A 19694-nucleotide genomic window follows, 5' to 3' on the forward strand; every position below is an offset into this window, starting at 1 on the left:
AATGTCAATTTATCTCTGGGCAGGACTTCCAGTAAAGATACATAATCATCATAACTTTCATCCAATGAGGAAAGAATGATGTAAACTTAATGCAGCTCAGAAAATATCAGTTCCTTTTCATGTAGCTCCTGAAAAGTTATTTTCATGAAGTTCAAATGAGCTAACATATCTCCACCTTTCAGAAGACGTGCTCTAAACAGTTTACATGTAAGATGTATGTGTGCACCTATACTGTCACGAACATAAATCTTTCAAATTCTCCCAACACCTAGCAACAGATTCTTCATGAATATGGACTAGCTGCTGGTCACTCAGTGTTAGTCCAATTGTACAAAGAGCTCGTTTGTTGTTTTTTTTAAAGTCAGCAAGCTTCTTGGCATCGTCCTCCTTTTCTGGATCCCAAGTATTTACATCCAGTGGGTCTTGAACTACATTCCATAACCCTTCTCTATGCAGAAGTAAACTGCACTTCATAGACAAGGAAGCATAGTTTGTTCATTCCAACCGGGTAATCACTTGTTGAAGTGTCTTGTGCCATCTTTACCAGGATAGTAACCCACAATTAAACAGTAAACAGCTGTCTGTATACAGTACTGTGCATTCACTCTAACTCTCAGTTATCTGAGCCTGGTATGGCCTGGGCCCATAACCAGTGTTGAGGTAATTCCCCGTTAGGAGAATGAGCGCATACGGGGAAACGTATTTGAGAGAAGTGTTTGAACAATACACACACAGCGCACAGATACACTGTACAGTAAATGTAGGTTTATTTTACTTTCAATAAAGATTTAAGCAAAGTTCAAAATACAGTCCAAAATCATTCACAGGTAAAGCAGTCAGTTTTCAGTCCAGGGATAATCCAAATAACAAAGTCCAGCATCAAAAACAGTTCAGTAACAGACTTACATCAAATTCAACTATGTTCAGCAACAGTCAATACAAGAACAGCAATGCTGTCCAGAAAAAGGACAGAACAGGAACAAGCCAGGTTTCTGGCTTCATCTTATGGCCGTTTGAGGAACCAAACCCAATTACCATTTTAGCATGTCTGTCCTGGTTTACATATTTCCCAACCCAACTAATTGTTAGGTGACTTACATTCCTAACAGTTGGTCTAGTGTCACAAGTGTCTTTTGTAAAACGTAATTAAATAGCAATGCTTTTTTTAAACATTTTTTAAAAAAATTAAAATTTCCTTCACATAGAATCCTTTTCTGAATATCTAATTATCCTATATGATGGACTTTGAGGTTTGTTACGTAGATTGAAATCAGTTCGAGGTCAGTGTTCTAATAATATTTATCTCTGGGCAAAATTATAAATGCCAGGTGCCAGTGTGCACATTAACCAGAAATATGATCTTTCATTCTCCATCTTCTTCTGCCTCTCCCAACGTTCCTCATCCCAGGGTTTACTTTTTTGAAGTTGTCAAGTCTGGCTTTATCAGACTTATTATAATAACACTCAGTGACCTTTCCCTGCTAGTCTAGTAAAGTCTGAAATGGTATGAATAACCCCAAGAACTGACTGAAAAACAAACAAAGTAGAATGGAGAAGTGGAAAAGGAATGTCCCAGACGAAGGAAAGTTAAGCAAGTTAACCATAAAACTCTCTAAAATGCTGTCAAGAAGAAAGGAGCTTGAAATTATGGTGCACCTGCTCTATTACCTGTGGTTAATTCTAGACTGCTTGTATGTGTGTTTTGGCCGGCTGTGATGTCAAGAGAAAGAGGCGTGGCAACTTTGGAGGCAGGTAGATAAAGGATTCAAACTAAACAGGATTCCCCAGTTCTGAGAGTGGAGCAACAGCGGAACCACAAGTCGCCAGTGTCAGGTAAGCTTGTTTATCTCTCCCTCTGTTTTCTAACTCCCTTTCCTTCCCTTTTTCTTTCTTAAATCTGGAGTTAGAAAAGGTCAGATTGAGGATAAGGCGGGGGTATCTGCTAGTGAACTGAAAGACAAGCTGCCTGTTATATTATTTATTGAGGAGTAAAATCCACAATCTTGCTCCAGTTTTGAATATGTGTAGATAGCATTGTAGTTCAAATCTAACATCTGTAATGTAAGATTTTTGAAGGCTTTTGTACCTGAATTTGTTTTAATATTTTCTTGTGTTTTCTCACATTCCTTTGAAATCTGATTTTTCTTTTTCTCAGGATTTTTTTTAAAAGTTGTTTTTATAAATATATACATAAACCCGCACAGAGTTTTAAAGCTACTTTTGTAACTTCCTATCTCCTTAAAAAAAAAAACCTCTTACTCTTCCTACTATTTGTTTCCTGTTAAGATTGCAGTCTTCCTTTCCTGTTTATGTTTCTGGAACAAAGATGAAAACAGGAGGAGTGGGACAAAGGAAAATCACAGGGAAATAGATTATAATTAAGTAACCTCAGTTTCAGTATACATTTATCTTAGTTTGGAAAAGTGTACTAGGATAAGAGATAAGAAAATATGTGGATCAATATGACAAATTATACTATGAGCATAATTTCCAGAATTGTTATATCTAACCCTACTGACAATGCCTTTTAAGTATTAATAATGGACACTCTATCAATTAATATGCATATTAATTTGAGTACGAATTGCAATTAAAAACTATATCATTTAACTTTTTGATAGGTTTAAAAGACTATTGTAAGATACCCTGAATCATGTGTAGAAGGGGAACCTACAAATTGTAAATTAATAAATTCCCATTCCCATTCGTCTTCCAGACCTTTAGCTCAGTGTTTCTCAAACGTGGCAGCGTGAGGATGTGTGGATTTTCAGTGCCCAGATCCTGGGCTAAGAAGCTGAGAAACACTGCTTTAAATATAAGGACTACAACTCCCCAAAATCTAAGCTTATTTTAAGGAAAGTTGGGTAGATGGATGCCTGATTTGACAATATAGAGCTTTTTTTATACAGTATTGTTAGATACAGGATCATAATCCTTCAGGACACTCCCCAAAGGAGGCTCTCCAGGAAACATTGTTCTAAACTTCTATTGTTCCTTGTAACTGAGAATTCAAAATAGTCAAATAGTATAGCTTAACCATGAATGTGTGTGCCTGTTGCACTGATAACATATAGTATTTGGGTATTTTAACAGAAGGCAAGTAAAGTAATGGTTTTGAAAACGTAAATTGGATTGCTTATTATTCTCTGAGTCATAAAATAGAATCACCTGTAACTGCAACTCCAAATCAATATTTGTATTACTACAGATCAGGGATTTTACAAAAGAAAAAAAGTATGATTAAACAATGGAGTCATTCCTTGCCATTCAAGTGCAAACCACTGTACTTTCAGTGTGACTTCAGGTTTCTATGTTGACATAATAAGGTGTTTCTGTCTTCCGTTGGTTGCCAGGTTCCTCACAATAATCTGGGTAATTTGGGATGCTACAGCCTTCTAGTGCTACAAATCAAACCTCATGATACAGGTTTTTTGGCCTTTTTTATTTTTATTAAAAATATGTCGGTTCTGGTGGGAGCATAACATTGTATGCCCTTATTCTATATCCATTCGGATAAGAACCTTGGGCCATCACCATCTTAGGGCCTAAGGAAAAATTGTAAGGAGCCAGATTGTCTTTCTTAGCCCTTTTTCCACATGCCTACTCCCTCTAAATTGTTAAGTGCTAACTCTTTTAAAATATTCAGTTATCTAACTGTTCAACAGAAAATGAAAAGAGGCAGGTATTAAGCTCAAAAACGTGTGGCTCTCTTACTAATTTTCCACTGGTTGATTGGAGCAGTCTACAAACAGGAATAACACTGCTCCTGGACTGATGCTACCTTTGTTTTTTTCCTAATGCCACTGTGGGACTAGTGATCTTTATGCGCTACGCTGATTAACTCCAGAAATTAACTGTTTCTGCTGTAAGTACTGGGGAAAAAAACCCCCTTAAAATAGAGCTTTCTTCCAAATAGAGCTTTCTTCCATTCTCTAAAATAGAGAATTTCTTCCAAAATTATAGAATGGTGAACTAAGTCATTCTTTGGCAGCAACTGCTTCTAGGCTCCTGTTTGCCAGTGTTTCCTAGCCACTCTGAAGGTTTCCACACAGTGGGTGTGGGGTCTCTATTTTGTTTTTTTTTATTTTTGTCCTTTTTCAAATAGCAGACAGGAGAGAAAAACAAGAATGGGGGCAGTTTGCTTCCTAATTGATGTTTTTAGTGCTCTGTTGCCCAGCTAGAGATACACATGCTAATTCAATGGAAAAAAGATAAGAACATTCTTTTTTAAAAAAATACTTTTTGATATTTTGTTTTTATATAATGCTTTGTCCCTTGGGATGACGCGTCATGATTTCTTCAGCAAATTTGTAATCTTTAGCAAACTCTACTTTGTTTAAAGTTTTTCTAGACTTTATGTATGCCTTACATAAAAGTAAATTAACAATTTAGACATATTATTCAAAGTTTATAGCTGCATGCATCTGAATATGGTACATAAGTTACAAAAGCAATTATACTCTGAGATGGGACTGAAGAAATAAGATACTAAAGCCCAGAAATAAAAGTCCAAGCACAGTTGATGTGGGTCTTCCTAGAGGAAGAGCCTCCATTAGAATCTTCTGGTTCCTCATAAAATAGACCAGAACATTTTTATTTCATGTATTATATTTACGCCCTGCCTTCTCTCCAGGAATTCAGGGTGGGGTAACTAGCGCTCTCATCTCCATTTTTTGTGACTATATTCTTATGCAGAATTTAGGCTAAAAGAAAATGAAAAATGAGTTGCCTAAAATCACTCGGTGTCTGAAGGTGAACATGGGTCTGGCATAGATAGGTCCTTACTGACTGTGTGCCATGTTTCCCTAATTTCAGGAAGAAAAAGCTGTCCTGTTAGCAATATTGAAATAAAATTCACCCCCGCCTCCCCCCCATTCTACTAGACATTTGTACCTAAGAGTACAGTAAAAGTAGACAAAAGCCATCTTGACATATGTTGTAGGCATTCAATGGTTTGGGCTAGCCCTCTAGATAAGTAGATAGGTATCTATCTACTTATTTAGATGACTAGCCCATTTTCTAATCTTCAAATCCATAAACCATCTATTTATTTCTTTTTTCAGCAAAAAAGGTTTCTAGTCTTTCAGAATTTTTTTTGTTTTTGTTTCTCTAAACAGACAGGTCAATTTTGTCATTTCTGACATTTTCTCAATCCATTCACCCACTGTGGGAATTTCATTATTTTTACATCGCTGTGAATACAATAATGTTGCAGTTACCATAGACAAAGTCAATGTAACACGAGTCTTTTCCAATTCATTGTCCATAAGTCGAAGTATAACCAATTTCAATTTCTTTGCAACATTAATCTTTAAAATCCTTTACATCATTGTGATTTCTCAGCTTTCTCACAAATCCACTATGCATGATAAAAAGTTCCCTCAAGCTTTTCAGATTTCCAACACTGGTTTGAAATAGATTTGCACATATTTTGTAAGTTCCTTGTTATCATATACCAACAACACATCATTTTATTAAAAAAGCTCTCTTAAATTAGGACACAATGTAAATTCAATACTAGTTACCCACATTTTCTCCCCCAATGTCCATCTAACTATGCAAATGAAAACCATTGAAAACTATGTCCTTCTGCAATTATTTGCTTTCTTGACTTCATCAGAGTCGTGTTTTTTTCCCAGTGGGAAGAGAATTAAGCGGCTCAGGGGACTTCTAGTATAATCTTTGACTCAATGGTGGTGCTGCCAGCTCCAATCTAGGGGCTGCCAGTTGGCCATTGGCCAATGTTAGAAGGACATGACTTGTTGGCCTTGGAGAGGAACAGAATGTTCTGTTAATAAAAATCCAGGTGGAACCCAACTCTTGCCATCAAGTTTAATTAGTGAAGACAGAGCAGGGTGACTTGTAGTGTTTGAGGGCTGCTTGACAAAGGAATCCCTTCTTTGTGAAATTTTCCTGAGTAGACGACCTCTGCCATGGCCTTGTAAGCTGTCTGTCATTTCTGGAGCCATGATAGAGCAGGGTTAAACTTTAAACATATTAACAGGATCCTTAACTTGGAAGAATATCTGGATTCTTCACCGGAGTTAAAAAGAACAGCATATGCCACCCTGTAAAAATATTATTAGGATTAGACCTACTGTATAATATATGCTAATTTCCCCCTAATTGTTTAAAACATTTTAAAAATAGCAATGATGAAACTTTAATTGCTAATGTGATAGAAGAAAAATAGAATGGAGAGTGATCATATTAAATACAAGTATATATAATTAATTCTAAATTGAATCAAATAGTTTTTTATGTCTCACAATTGCTTTTGGGAGTGAAGCCCCCAGCATTCTATTCATTCTACATACACTGCTACAAGCTCGATTCCAGTGTTTCACACAAACATTCACACAGACACACACCCTGTCTCTCACTCTCACACACATCGTCATACACTCTCATTTTTTCCTCTCTCACATGCACTCATACATACACATTAAATTTATTGGAAATTTTAATAAGAACTAATATAAACTAAAATAGAATAGAAGAAAGGAAAAGAAAAAAGAAAAGAAAAAGTGCAAAAAGAAAAACAAAAGAAAATGTAAAGAAATGGCTTCTGATCTTCTTTACAGCAGTTATAAGTGCTGTATTATAATTTTTTCCTCTTATTCTCTGCTTGCAACATAACATTCTTCTTTCTATAATCTATCCTGTCTAATCATCAAAGCATAAATTATAAGTTCATTTTTATTTGTGCAAAAATTCCGTAGGAGTTTCCAGACATTAACAAATATAGATATTGCCTTTTCTTTAATCAAATAAGTCAATTTAGCCAATTCAGCATGTTTGTCAACTTCACCAACCATTTCTTCATTGCGGGTATTGCCAAATCATTCCATCTTTGTGCATGCAATAATCTAGCTGAAGTTACATATGAAAAACTGTTCCATGATTCTTTACTAATTGTTTATCCATCAGTACAGGAGGAAATTTTTTAGTTTCAGTTGATGTTAATCTTTAAAATCCTCTGAATTACTATATGTGTTTGAATTCAAAATTTTCTAGCTTTTTGACAAATTCTTATTCACATTTCCAACATAAATGTGAAGTGCCTTTATACATTCTAGATATATATTTTGGGCGTTACATACCAACAGTAGATTATTTTATAAAAATTCTCTTTAAGATTATATTTTTACATAATGTAAATTTCAATCATTTCAATCATAATTTCCCGTTGTTCTATTTGTATATTATAATCAAAGTTCTAGCCTATTTTACCATACACTCTTTAACCTGTTCTTGTTCCAAATTTCACTAAAAGTTTATACATTTTAACTATTACATGTTCATCCTTTGTTCACAATTCCATTTAAAATTATTCAATATAATGAATTATTTTGTTTACTTTATTCTTTTTACTCCAGTGTTTCTTAATCCAAGAAACTGGAGGGGAATTCTGGGAGTTGAACTCCACCTATCTTAAAATGGCTGGGGTTGAGAATTAGTGGCCTACTCTGGAATGTAAATCTACTTTACAGACAATACTGGTGTAAAGCAATAACAGTCTTTCCATATTTATTCTATAGGTAGTGAGTAATACTGCTTTAACAATATTTATAAATGCATGTATAGAGACAGTATTCTTTTAAGTCCACAATATTTATATCACAAAATGGATTCTGTTGTAGAATTCTGGGTCTTCATGTCTTTTTCCTTACTTATATACAACAATGTTTTAATATCAATGATCTGTACTGAAGGGTTTTTTTGTTGTTGTCAATTAATTATTTTGCTCTAGACTTTCTATGAATTTTGAATCCAGTTTTCCCCTCCATTGTCTCTGTTTCTTTGTCTCAATTTCTCTCTCCACCAGCTTGTTCAAAATATCTGTAAAAAGACTAGAACTTTTTGTATCCTCTCATTAAGTAGAAGCCTTATTTTTTAATTCTTATAATTGAGTTTTCTGTGTGATGTCACCATGGCTTTGATTTTACACCCATGTTCTCCATTAAATCTGCTTTTGCAAGCTAGTCGGGAAGCATACAAATGACTATCACATGGTTGTCACTGACAAGCTGTGAAGACTTAAATGCAAGCCAACTGCAAAGCCTTTGAATGGTGGTTATGGGATCTTCCAATAGTCATAAATGCAAGGCTTAGTAGCAAACCTTTCTTTAAAAAAATACATCCAACTTTGGTCACTGAACAAAGCAGTCAACAAGCAAGGACACCTTGCATAGATAAAGAAGTGAAAGGGAGATGATGGAAACAAGAACACTGTTTTCTATTAGGTGTACATTTCTGCTTGTAGTAGGTTTATAGATAGCCCAATAAAGATATTCTAAAAGATATAATTTTTGTCAACAAAAGCAATAATCTTGTGGCACCTTAAGTTTAAAAAAATTATCCATAAAGCATCACATGCCTGGAGTATCATGGACGGAAAAAAGGAAAAAGGCAAATGGCAAAAGGAAAATTCAAAAACAGAATTACACATAAATGTGGCTACTGCTAAAATGGCAACTACATACAAGAAAGACTGTATCAGACTTCTGAGTTGGTTAACTTATATAGTATGATTATAAAATATCTAAGTTGATATTAAAGGCTGTGGAAGGGCAAAGTTGCCCTTTCAGATTTCAGAGTGTATATTCCCATTTCTTAAGACAGGAATGAGGAACCATCAGCTACTGGGCTTTCTATTTGAACTGTAAACTTTTTGAACAGTTCTATTTGAACTGTAAACTGTAAAGGCCCTGAACTATTTTCTACATTTATATTAAGTATTTAATAAATAAATGCAATTTTGTTATTATCTTCTACACTTTCTACACTGTCAAAAATCTTTGTAATTTTGAAATCTCAGATTGGTCTTCTAAATTTTGGTGTTCAAAACTAACAGTTTGCAGATCAGAACGCTTACTTCCTTACTTATGCTTATTACGCTAGGGAAGGAACATAAGCAGTCTTATCAGCAAACCAGATCCTTGTCCTTTTAGTTAGTTTATAATCTAGTTACACAATCCATGAAAAAAAAATAAAACTTGATTTCTCTGCTTTACTTGCCCCATGCAAGCCATTAATTTCTTTGCCACTTCAGATACATAGTCCAAATTAAAATAAAATCATTTTATAGCGATATACCAATAACATACAAAGACCTAATAGTAGAAATGAGGGTTAAAAACAGTCCATGTCATGTGCTTTAATGTCTAAATATTACATTAAGGTGTCAGACCTTTTTGGCCTGAAAAAAGATGGAAAGATAGAGCGGTATGGATTTCAAGGGCAGCTTATTCCACAGGGAAGTAGCTGATATTGAGAAAACCTGGTTTGGGAGCAATCTCTTTGATCCCTCAAGGAAGGAGACATCATGGATTGAACAAGACTGCTAGATTTCCTCTGAACAAGACTATTCCCGTGGGTAGTCTGGATCCAAGTCATACTGAGTTCCTATATTATTGGTAATTATAAACACATTGAACAGTACCAGGAACAAATTGGCTATCTATGATACTGATCTAGTATCACTGTAGTGGCTCCCTCCATCATAGCTGGTAATCCCTATTTTTTTTATTTTGCTTCAAAATGTAATGGCACTACATATGATTGTTCCAAATAATTTTTAGTTTTACTTATGCTTGAATATTATAAAAGATCTTTAAAGACAAATTTAGACCTTGAGACAGGTGACCTGAAAGTGTAACATAATAAATGAATGATTAATCATTTGAATCAATTATCAACTTAATTTTTCAAGCTAAAATTTTAAATACCTACCTCCTGCAGGCTTTTTAACACATTCCACATCTGAAATGCAACATGTCTGATACGCAGCATCAGATATATATTTTTATATGTTAGTGATCTTTTTAATTACTCTGTTCTGAATATACATTTGTTCTTTGTGGTTGAGACAAAATAATTTTCATGTAAAATGTGAGAAATCTTGGACCAATAGTATCTTTCAGCTCAACATATTCACAGGTTTGTTTGGGAAGCAAAGTGCTATATACTAAGCAAAAAGGGTTTTTTAAAGATGTGATGATGTTTAGATTACAAGTAACTTTGTGTTGACAGAATTAATTTATGAAAGTCTCTTTGGAAATGAAATCATCTGAAAAAAAATAGAATGCCCCTTTGAAAATATAATGATCAAAAGTGAGATGAAACTGTATTTGAAATTTTTCTAGTCTCTTTAGGAAAAAAAATAACCTTTATGAAAAGAATTATCTCTCAGAAATTTGCAAAACAGAATTTTGGGAAAGTCTGATTCAAAAATCACTTGATTTTTTTTCAAGGAGTGAGGGAAATCACTCTATTACTGATTGTTTATTAATGTAGAAATTGCCCCCATTAAGTTTAAGTACTGTGTTGAGTTATAGCATGAAAGTAAAGGAAGTGGAATTTTATATGCCAGTGGTTGATAGGTACAAAACAAAGTTCCAATGTCTCTTCTATAGGTTACCTGCTAGCATATGAGATAAAGTAGCAGCCAACGCTCATGTAAAGCAAAAATAATACTGTCTCCAAAAATAGTGAAACTATTAAAAGTCAATCTTCTAAATTGCTAACTTACCAAAAAGGGAGGCAGAACTGGAAGAAATAATGAATCTTGCTCCCTTTCTTAGATTCATCGGGAATGGCTATTTTAAATAGTTCAAGTACACTATATGCCTGACCATTGGTCACACCAACTATACCTGATAGGAGCTGTCTAAGATCTGGAGGCTGCCTACCAGCTTAGGGAACATAACATGTTTCATGATATAGAGAAGGGAAGGGACACCAAGTGTTAAGAAGTTAAAGTGTATTGGCCCAGGAGCCTGGTAATGTCAATCATGGGAACTTCTTTTTGGAGGGATAGTTCATTTTCAGTAAAATTGGTTGTATTAAATCTTCTATTGTTTACAGTAATGCAGATTTTTTAAAAATAAGCAAAAATTACTGAGAAGTGATAATTTGCTGTCCAATATTTATTGCATGATTATACTAATCAAATATAGACCAGGGATTACCCAACTGTGGTATATAGTACCCTAAGCAAAAAGACAAGTCCTTGCTAAAAGGAATAAGGTTTAAAGTAAAAAAACTGTAATAGATAAGAGCCAAGTAATGAGGTATGAATGTTGGATGAAGCTACATTGTACGTACGTAGGACGGCATTTACTGAGGAAATGACACCAAAGATACAGGAAAAAGGGTGCTGAAGCCAGCAGTTTTTTCTTTCTTTCTCTCCAGCATATTTTACCGTACATGATGATTATGCTGTGATTGCACCCTCTGTCTAATCACTAGAACTTTGATCGTCTTTACTCTCTCTATTTCTTGCCCTCTGTGGGGCTGCTTTAAGCCTCTTGTGATATAATTTTCTTTTGGGATAGGTGAAAGGGCAACTAATGTGCTGGGCTCAGCTTTGTTGCCAAGTTCAGATCCAATCATCAGGATCCTCATGAAATTACTTATTCTCAGACGTCAATGGCTAATGACTTGCGTGCAGCTTTTTTATACAGTGTGTTGGCAGGATCTAATGTGCTTTGCTGGCAAATATGAGGTGGTAGGAAAATTCTTTGTGGGAATTATAGTTAAGTGTGCTGAAAAAAGCTTTATAAACCCTACCATCCTCACAATGTTTCCCAGTATCTCACAAACAGGAACCATAATTAAATTAATTTTAGCACATATCATATATCAATATTTTTGTTAGATTAATACATGCTTGAAAATGCTGTTTTGCAGGAATGCATTTCTTTTCTATTTGATATAGAACAAAAATTTAACTGGTTGGGTTATGCATTACAACAAGCTAAAATAGTTCTGCCTGATTGGACAAGGGGAATCTGGCATCTGACTTTTATAGTGGCCTACCAAATAAATAAATAAATGAGTCCATTGTTATTCAGCAATTCACTTTTAGAAACATACCATCTTTAATTCTCTACCATTAAAAAATTTAGCTGATCACTAAGATCATCAGAATAGGTACTAGGATGTCTTTTGCATCTTGATCAAAATCTTGGTTGCTGTGTTATCAGTATAGTCATAAAACCAAACAGCATTTGGAACACTTTGATGGCATTATATTTGATTTAGAATCATTCCCTCAAAATGTCCTAAAATAAACCCCCTTATCCTTGCTAGATGTTTTTCAGTCTTATATTAAAACCAACCACAGGTAGAAACAAAAAGTACTGGAAATGAAAAGAGGGAATGCATAAGTATCTTACTGGGAACTTCTGAGTAGACTCACATAGTATTGCACTGTTACCTTGCTGGGTTATGTAGAGCATAACACTTAAGCTCTGTCATATAAATTATTTGAACTGATTTATTTTAGCGTTATCAGTACTATGCCAAGTCTACAGAACTTGTGATTAAAAAGGTAGACTATGAAATAGGAAGGTTTCAAATTTAAACCTTGTTTATGGCATTTAATTCCTTATGTCCTGTTTGGCACGTTAGTCCTATTTTATTTACACAAATATTGATCTATGATTAAGCATAGTTCAATGGTTTTTCCAAGTCTTGATCTGAGCTTATATGAGTCATCTACAATGTAAGACGGATGCAGAAGGAATAAGCAGAGGAAGTCTTAAGTATATTGCTTTGCTTCATCCTTTTTCTTCTTCTATTCCTCCTTTTTAGAAGAGAAAGAATGAAACAAGACAGTATACTTAAGACTTCCTCTGCTTTCTCCTTCTACACCAATCTCACATTGTAGATGAGTCCATATCTGGTCTGGAGTTCAGCTGAAAGATCTAAAAAACAGATTTCAAAAGTCCAATTTCTTCTGTCCAGGAATTCTATCCAGCAGATACCTCCCAACTGCCTTTGTTTAGCAATTCTGCACAAATACAAGATGGCGGAAGCTGCTCTACTTCAACACAAATATTTTGCATTTTTTGTTATTTGTGTGTTGTGGTTTCAGCTAATTGTTGGATCAAATAGCAACAATAGTTCTTATAATGTAGCCATATGCCATAAGGGTTACTAAGTCAAAATGACTGGGTTTGAACAACACAATAAGTAAAAATAAATAAATAAATAGAACAAATTAGAGTTACTGTAATAATATACCTAGTCACTCAGTTCTGTGCAAATCTAAAATGAGAGAGGAATAGAATCCTTCAGATAATTATCTGAGTTGAAGGGAAGTGACTTTCAGCAAACTTCTCTACAGGCAGAGGCACAATCCATTGTTTTCTTTCATCTATGTTTTAGTCAAGTGTATAACATGAAAACAAAACATTTGACATAAAAATTATTTAGATCCTTCAAAATACACATAGTCAATTTTGAGTCAAATTTATAATGAAAAAAAATATTAATTTTCAACATAAAGATATGGGGAAAATAAGCAAACAACTGTACAAATTAAAGATTCCAAGGAAAACATGTCCCTGACTTTCTAAAGTTGGGAGATATTAATACTGATGGACAGGAATCTTCTAGTTAAATCTGATACTGGTTTGTTAAGCATACCATAAAAATTATCTTTTATAACTTTTTCAGCCCATGGAAATAGAAGTATGAAGTGCTGCGTTCAGGAGATATCTTCATATGTTAGGAAGAGCCCTTTTTATTTGAAATTTTTCTCACTTAATAAGGGCATGGATTAGATTATTGTCTATGCAGTTGGAGATTGTATAACTAGTGGAGTAAAGAGTAGCAGCTGCTGAGCACGGGAAAAAGAATAGGCTCAGCATCATTTTGGGGATTGAAATTGGAGTACACCAAAACTGATGTAACTTCCACAGCATATTTTTTGATTACACTGTTTTTATAGTGGGAAACGAAGGGCTAAATGGCTTGATATATGCATTTATAATATTGATTTCCTTCCAGTAGATATTGATATGTGTTTTTCAATGAAGTGTTGAAAAATACAAAGAGAGACTTCTAGTTATAATACTGGAATAACCTAGCAACTTTTCATTAATATTGGATTTGAGAATGCTATATTTACCTTATTCTGTAGCTTTATTGAATGTGCAAATTGCCTTGGATTCTCAGTTTTATTATTATTTTTATTATTCTTCATATTCCGCAATAGACATATTGCATTTGGCCACTCCGCTTCTGAGACTAAAATGTTCTAATGTTAATTGGATTTTTAAAAAATCTTTATAACATCAATTTCATGAGCAAGAACTCTTCTTCAACCACATATTCACTAAATATATTGGAACAATACTCCCAGAATTCTAAAACAATCTGCCTGCTGCAGATTCAATGTAAGATCTAAGCTACAACCTGTTGATCATCTAGCTTTATTGCAGAATGACATTAATATTTGCTTCACTTTCCTTTGAGCTCATGCCAAAAGGCCAGTACATATTTTCCCATTTCTTCCTCATTGCATTGTGTGAGAAATGCCCTGTGTGGTAGAAAGAAAACAAGGAAGTAAATAAAGATGACAAAAGCAGTGTGAGTTCAGTTGTGAGTTTCATGCAAAGATGATTCATAAGTGTCTTGATTTCCTATTCAAATTTTCAAATTCTGGACATTTTGCTTCTCTCTTTAACAGACAAATTGTTTATGTAAGTGTAAAGTTGGTCCAAAATTGCTAATTTTAATTAGCAACAGTTAATATTTGAGAGCCCTTTTCCTTGCACAAAGTAGGTGTTCTACTATTAATTGACAACCTTTCTTGACTCAGCAACCACTCAATGTTATATGTGGAAACCAACAGAAATCCCTAGTAATGCACATGTTTTCTTCAATCCATCTAGGAGAAAAGCTTTTAAATGCAATATTTAAAAGTGTGCTGAAAATTTGCTGGGATAGCGCACTTTACAGGGTTTGCTAGAATGCCACTTTCCTAAGATTCACTCTTCAATCTGGGGAATAGAGGATTTTGAATATTCAACACTTTCTGAAAGTATTTGAGATCAGTAAATGGTATGGATTTGATGCAAAATTACAAGTATAGTGTGAGTTATTAGGAAATAGCGGAGAGAGAACAGAAGATAGGCTTGCTAAATATTACTTAGTGAATTTTTGGTTGAGATGAATTTGATCTAGGTCAGGGGTGTCAAACTCAAGGCCTGCTGGCCGAATCCAGCCTGTGGGGTGCTTAGATCTGGCCTGCGGGGCTGTCCAGATAACAACAAAGGACCAGTCCATGGTGCTTCTGCCAGCAAAAGTGGAGCTCCATTTTTGCTGGCAGACTGTTGCATGAGGCTGTCCCAGTTGAAAACAGAGCTCAGGAGCCTGTTTTTGCTGGCAGAGTGCTTGGGCCACCACAGGCGCCCCCAACATGAGAGATATCAAGTTGGCCACACACCCCTGGCCACCTCCCCACCCCCCGCTAAGATCAAACAAAACCTTGATGCAGCCATCAATGAAATCGAGTTTGATACCCTTGGATTAGTCATACTCAGTTAGGCTAGTTTAGTTCAATTTTGATAAATGTTCCCTGGATATGATTTTGTTTTACAAATTTCAAGTTCATGGATTGCATAAACACTTATAGCTATTTGTTTTTATAAATATCTCTTTGTGATCCCAGCTGCTCTGACATTCATAAATTTCATTAAACTATAATTTTTGTTTACATGTGTTTGATTATATCCAAGAATAATGTGGATTCAATCATATGCTTAAATGTATGGTTTATGGCTTTTAGTGTTATGTCAGACTACAATGAATTATGTATTGTCCCACCATCTGAAATCTTGTGAAATTTTGTGTAAGATTGTAAAAAAATATGAGATGCAGATGATGTCAGATTTTGAAATTTGTTTCATTTTTCATTACTTAGTTTTATAATGTTGTGGGCACTATTTCTAGACACCGATGTAAATCCTGGGGCTGACAGTCCTCATGTTAATGACCCCTGAATTAGATGGCGTGATTGTTTCCAGTATTCTCAAGGTTGACTCAGCTTTCCATCCAAGGTCAGTAAAATGAGGACCCAGATTGTTGGGGCAATATTCTGGCTCTGTAACCTCTTAGAGAGAGCTGTAAAGTATTGTGAAATGGTGTGTAAGTCTAAGTGCTATAGTTATTGCTATTTTCTGTTCATGTTCTGCAATAACTTCTATATATGTTCCTAAGTAAGCACAAGGATGCATTTAATTAAAGTGAAATGCAAAAGTCCAGCCTAGAACCCAAATGTGCACACACTTTTCATCAATACAGATGAATACAATACTCATTCTACAAAAAAAACTGATCCTAAGGAGATTCTGTGTAATAAATGTATATATTTTATGTGCAATAACATATACTGCCTTTCCTCCAAAAACTATGAGCTTTTGTACATAGTGAATATTTTTTGTTTATTCTCAGTCTGTCTATGACGTGCAGGCCAAGTTTAAGGATAGGAATTGCCTAAAACCTTCCATCGGATTTATGAAGTGAGAGAATTTGAGACTATTTTATGTTCTTGTGTGATATTATTGAATACCATGTACCTTCCTTTCCAAGAGGTTGTCCGGTTATTTAGACGGGCAGCCAGAAGATGTGTAATGAATTACACCATAAAAGAATAATAAATGCGCCTATGCTTTTATTGCTTTTGCACTTTGGGACTGAAGGGTTAAATAACCCCTTTTGCTTTCTGCTATAGCTGCATCAGCTTTTGCTGACTTGCAGGCTTTCTCTAGTTTTAGATCTGTTTTTAAAAATAGCTACTAGCCCAGCTCATGCTGCCAACAGGAGCAACTTATTACAGCCTAAAAGAAGGTTTGAATATTGTGCCTTGCTTGGATCTGTGCCCATCTCAACCTGCCAACTCCCTGCATGGTCTTATCTCTGCTTTTTCACAGCAGGGGTTATGTGTTAACACTTGAACTCTTCTTTGTAAACTAAGGCATAGAGTCAGTGTGGGAAAATTGCAGCAAAAATATTCTGCTGTAACTTTTCTGTGGCTCACAGTGACATACCTGGGCCAAATTAAACAACTATGTGCAAAGAGGCATGGTCTAAATGATTTTAATCCTGAAGTGGATTATCTTAAAGTTGGGTAAATATCTGGAGGTGTGGGAATCTTAAGGGATTACTAGATACATCAAAGGATAGAGTGCCTTCAACCTAGTGATTGCACTGATGTGTTTCAAATAGCAGGACATGGATGGAAGAAAGAGCATTATAATTTGGAATGGAGAAAGAATTGAGTGATATCCCTCCCATGCTTTTCCAAAGCAGTTTTTAAAATTGCTCAAGGGCTGTTGGAGAACATTTACACATTTCTGTCATGCAATGTATGCAACCTGACCAGAGATCTCTGAGAATGTAACAGCAGATTGGCCATTCCAATAAGTTGCAACTAACAAAATGTTACAAGGCATCCTTTTGAAAGGGGTTGTTTTTTAAAAAACATCAGATGAGTGATTTAACAAAATAGTAATTTAATAACTAAGACTTTTCCCATTAGTTAAATTGGAACAATTGTGGAATATGGTGGTGGAGGTGGAATGGCTACACCCCAGCCTCTCTCTGTACACACACACACACACACACACACACACACACACACACGCACACGGTTAAATATGGTATGACCTTGAGACTGTTGGGAAACTTGATCAGCCGTGAAAAAGGCCTCCTGAAAGGCACAGAGCCAAAGACAAAAGTCAAATAAAATGTGTTTGTCCCATTTCTCTGGCTGGTTTGCTTCCTCTGCAGAAAGGGACTGAATGCTTAAAAGCCTGGTCTGTCTGAACTTGGGGTGTTCCGTAGGTAGTTCAGTTTGTAAAATTCTTTTCTCCTTTTCTTGAGAGTCTAAATCAAATTGAATGGGAGAGCATGTATTCCAAACAGGTTTAATTTCCAAGGCTACAAGGCACAAATTGCAGTATGTGAAAGAAATGATGAGAAGAAACTTTAAGGAAGACAGAATTTAGCAAGATTTTGTTCTGATTTTCATGTTACTTGTACTGTCTTCATACTTTACTGTTCCCAGAGTCCGTAGCATTTATTGTATAGTACAGGTAGCCCTTGCTTAATGAGAGCCTTGTTTAGAACAGTGGTCACCAACTGGTGGGCCGCGGCCCAATGATAGGCCATGAGAAAATTTTGGTGGGCTGCAGAGAAACCTCACCCCAGAGCACCCCTCCCCCAAAGCAATTAATCCAGGCTGTGGCAGAAACACAAGGCTGCACTATCCACATGGCCTGCAGGAACCCTCCCTGCCCACTCACTCCTTACCTGGCAAACTTATCTGCTAAATTGCTATTTTTCCTTTTTTTGACCAACATCTGGTCTGCTGTGCCGGGAGATTTAGATTAGCTAGGAAGCAGGAAATGATTGGATTTCTTGCTTTCTAGCTAGTCTTTAGATCTTCGGCTTTGCTTTTAAGCACAGCTGAACCTCCCTTAAGACTGAAGGTTCTATTATTCAGTGCAGACTCACGGCAAGCAAGTTTGAGAGACTGAACTAGCCAATGGCAGATAGAAAGATCAGATAGATGGATCACTGAATGATTCTGTGAGCAACTCAATCTGCTTGTCTGCTTTGCCTGATTTTAGGTAAATGTTGCTCTTTTTTAAATAAAAAATTCAATATTTATATAAATATTTATAACATTTACATACAAGCCATGCCCAGCCAGTCACATGATCACCAAGCCACACCCACAAATTAGGCCATGCCCACAGAACCAGTTAGTGGTCCCTGGGATTTAAAATTATGAGTTTGGTGGTCCCTGAGGTCCAAAAGGTTGGTGACCCCTGGTTTAGAAGCCATATGAGGTTACAGTGGTGCTGAAAAATTACTTTATGACTGATCCTTACCCTTATGGCCATTGTAATGTTTTGTGGTCACATGATCATTATTGCTTCGCATCTGGCTTCTGACAAGCTGATTCAGTAGAGAATTTGGCTGTAAAATTGCAAGGCATGGTCACATGATATTTCACTTAATGATCGCTGTGGATGTAGAGTTGCTAATCCATGACATTCGTGTGATGTCTCACTTAACAACTGTGTCATTCATTGATGGAGTTGCTGGTTCCAACTGATAGTAAAGCAAGGATGATCTGATATTAATCAGTTGATAAATATCTGTCTATGGATAAAAAAGCTAAATGGCTACGCAAAGCTGAAATTGAAATTGAGACCAGGCTAGATGGCTACAACACTTTGAAATAAAATACTACCAATAACAAAAGTGGATGATGAATCATATGTAGCCTACCAGCCTTTCTTTTTCAATACCCAAAGCCTCTGCAGAATGGGTGGTTTACTGTGGTACCAAGCACTAGTTCTCCATTAAAGCAGCATTTCATCTCATAAGGCCCCTAACTTTCTCCAATGTGTATATAGTATTGGCCAAACACAACTGGCAACTGAAACCCTTGACATTTTATGTAAAACCCAGTGTTGCCTTAAGCTGACAGAAGTTGTGTTTTATCATGTAGAGCAGGGGTGTCAAACTGGCAGCTCCACAAAGGGAAAAAAACATCACGATACATCACTTGACGGCAACATGACATGGCAAGTTTGATTCCTATGATGTAGAGAGTAGGGAATATCATATAGAAAGTAGAGATATTGACCTTGGAATGCTAAGGAAGGAGATGCGAAGCAAAAGCATTCCCTGTAACAGAAAAAAAATATGTCCATTCAGCTAAGCTTATATGTTCCAAGAAAATACTTTATGCATCTCTTTTACCTATTACAGTTCCAACAGCTCAGGAGTCTGAGATTTTTCATTTCAAAACCCTAGAAATTAATCGGGGCCGTTTTATGGAGAGCACCTGTTTTTCCATTGATCTAAATGCCTTCATAGTTTTC

General features: G+C 35.6%; 1 protein-coding gene across 3 annotated transcripts in view; it reads left to right on the forward strand.

Annotated features, from left to right (window-relative positions):
- Window positions 1-1706: 1706 nt before the first annotated feature.
- Window positions 1707-19694, forward strand: part of GRB7 (growth factor receptor bound protein 7) — a 60570-nt gene continuing 42582 nt past the window's right edge. For 2 of the 3 annotated variants that reach the window (XM_026717531.2, XM_087917089.1), the window contains exon 1: window positions 1707-1833. The gene's annotated coding sequence lies outside the window, so the exon portion shown is untranslated. Of the gene's footprint in view, window positions 1834-15747; window positions 15855-19694 lie in introns of those variants that run through there. The other variant, XM_026717528.2, reaches the window with a different exon arrangement.

The sequence above is a fragment of the Pseudonaja textilis genome, chromosome Z (genome assembly GCF_049901715.1).
Source record: "Pseudonaja textilis isolate UNSWEBS1 chromosome Z, rPseTex1.2, whole genome shotgun sequence".
Lineage (NCBI taxonomy): Eukaryota > Metazoa > Chordata > Lepidosauria > Squamata > Elapidae > Pseudonaja > Pseudonaja textilis.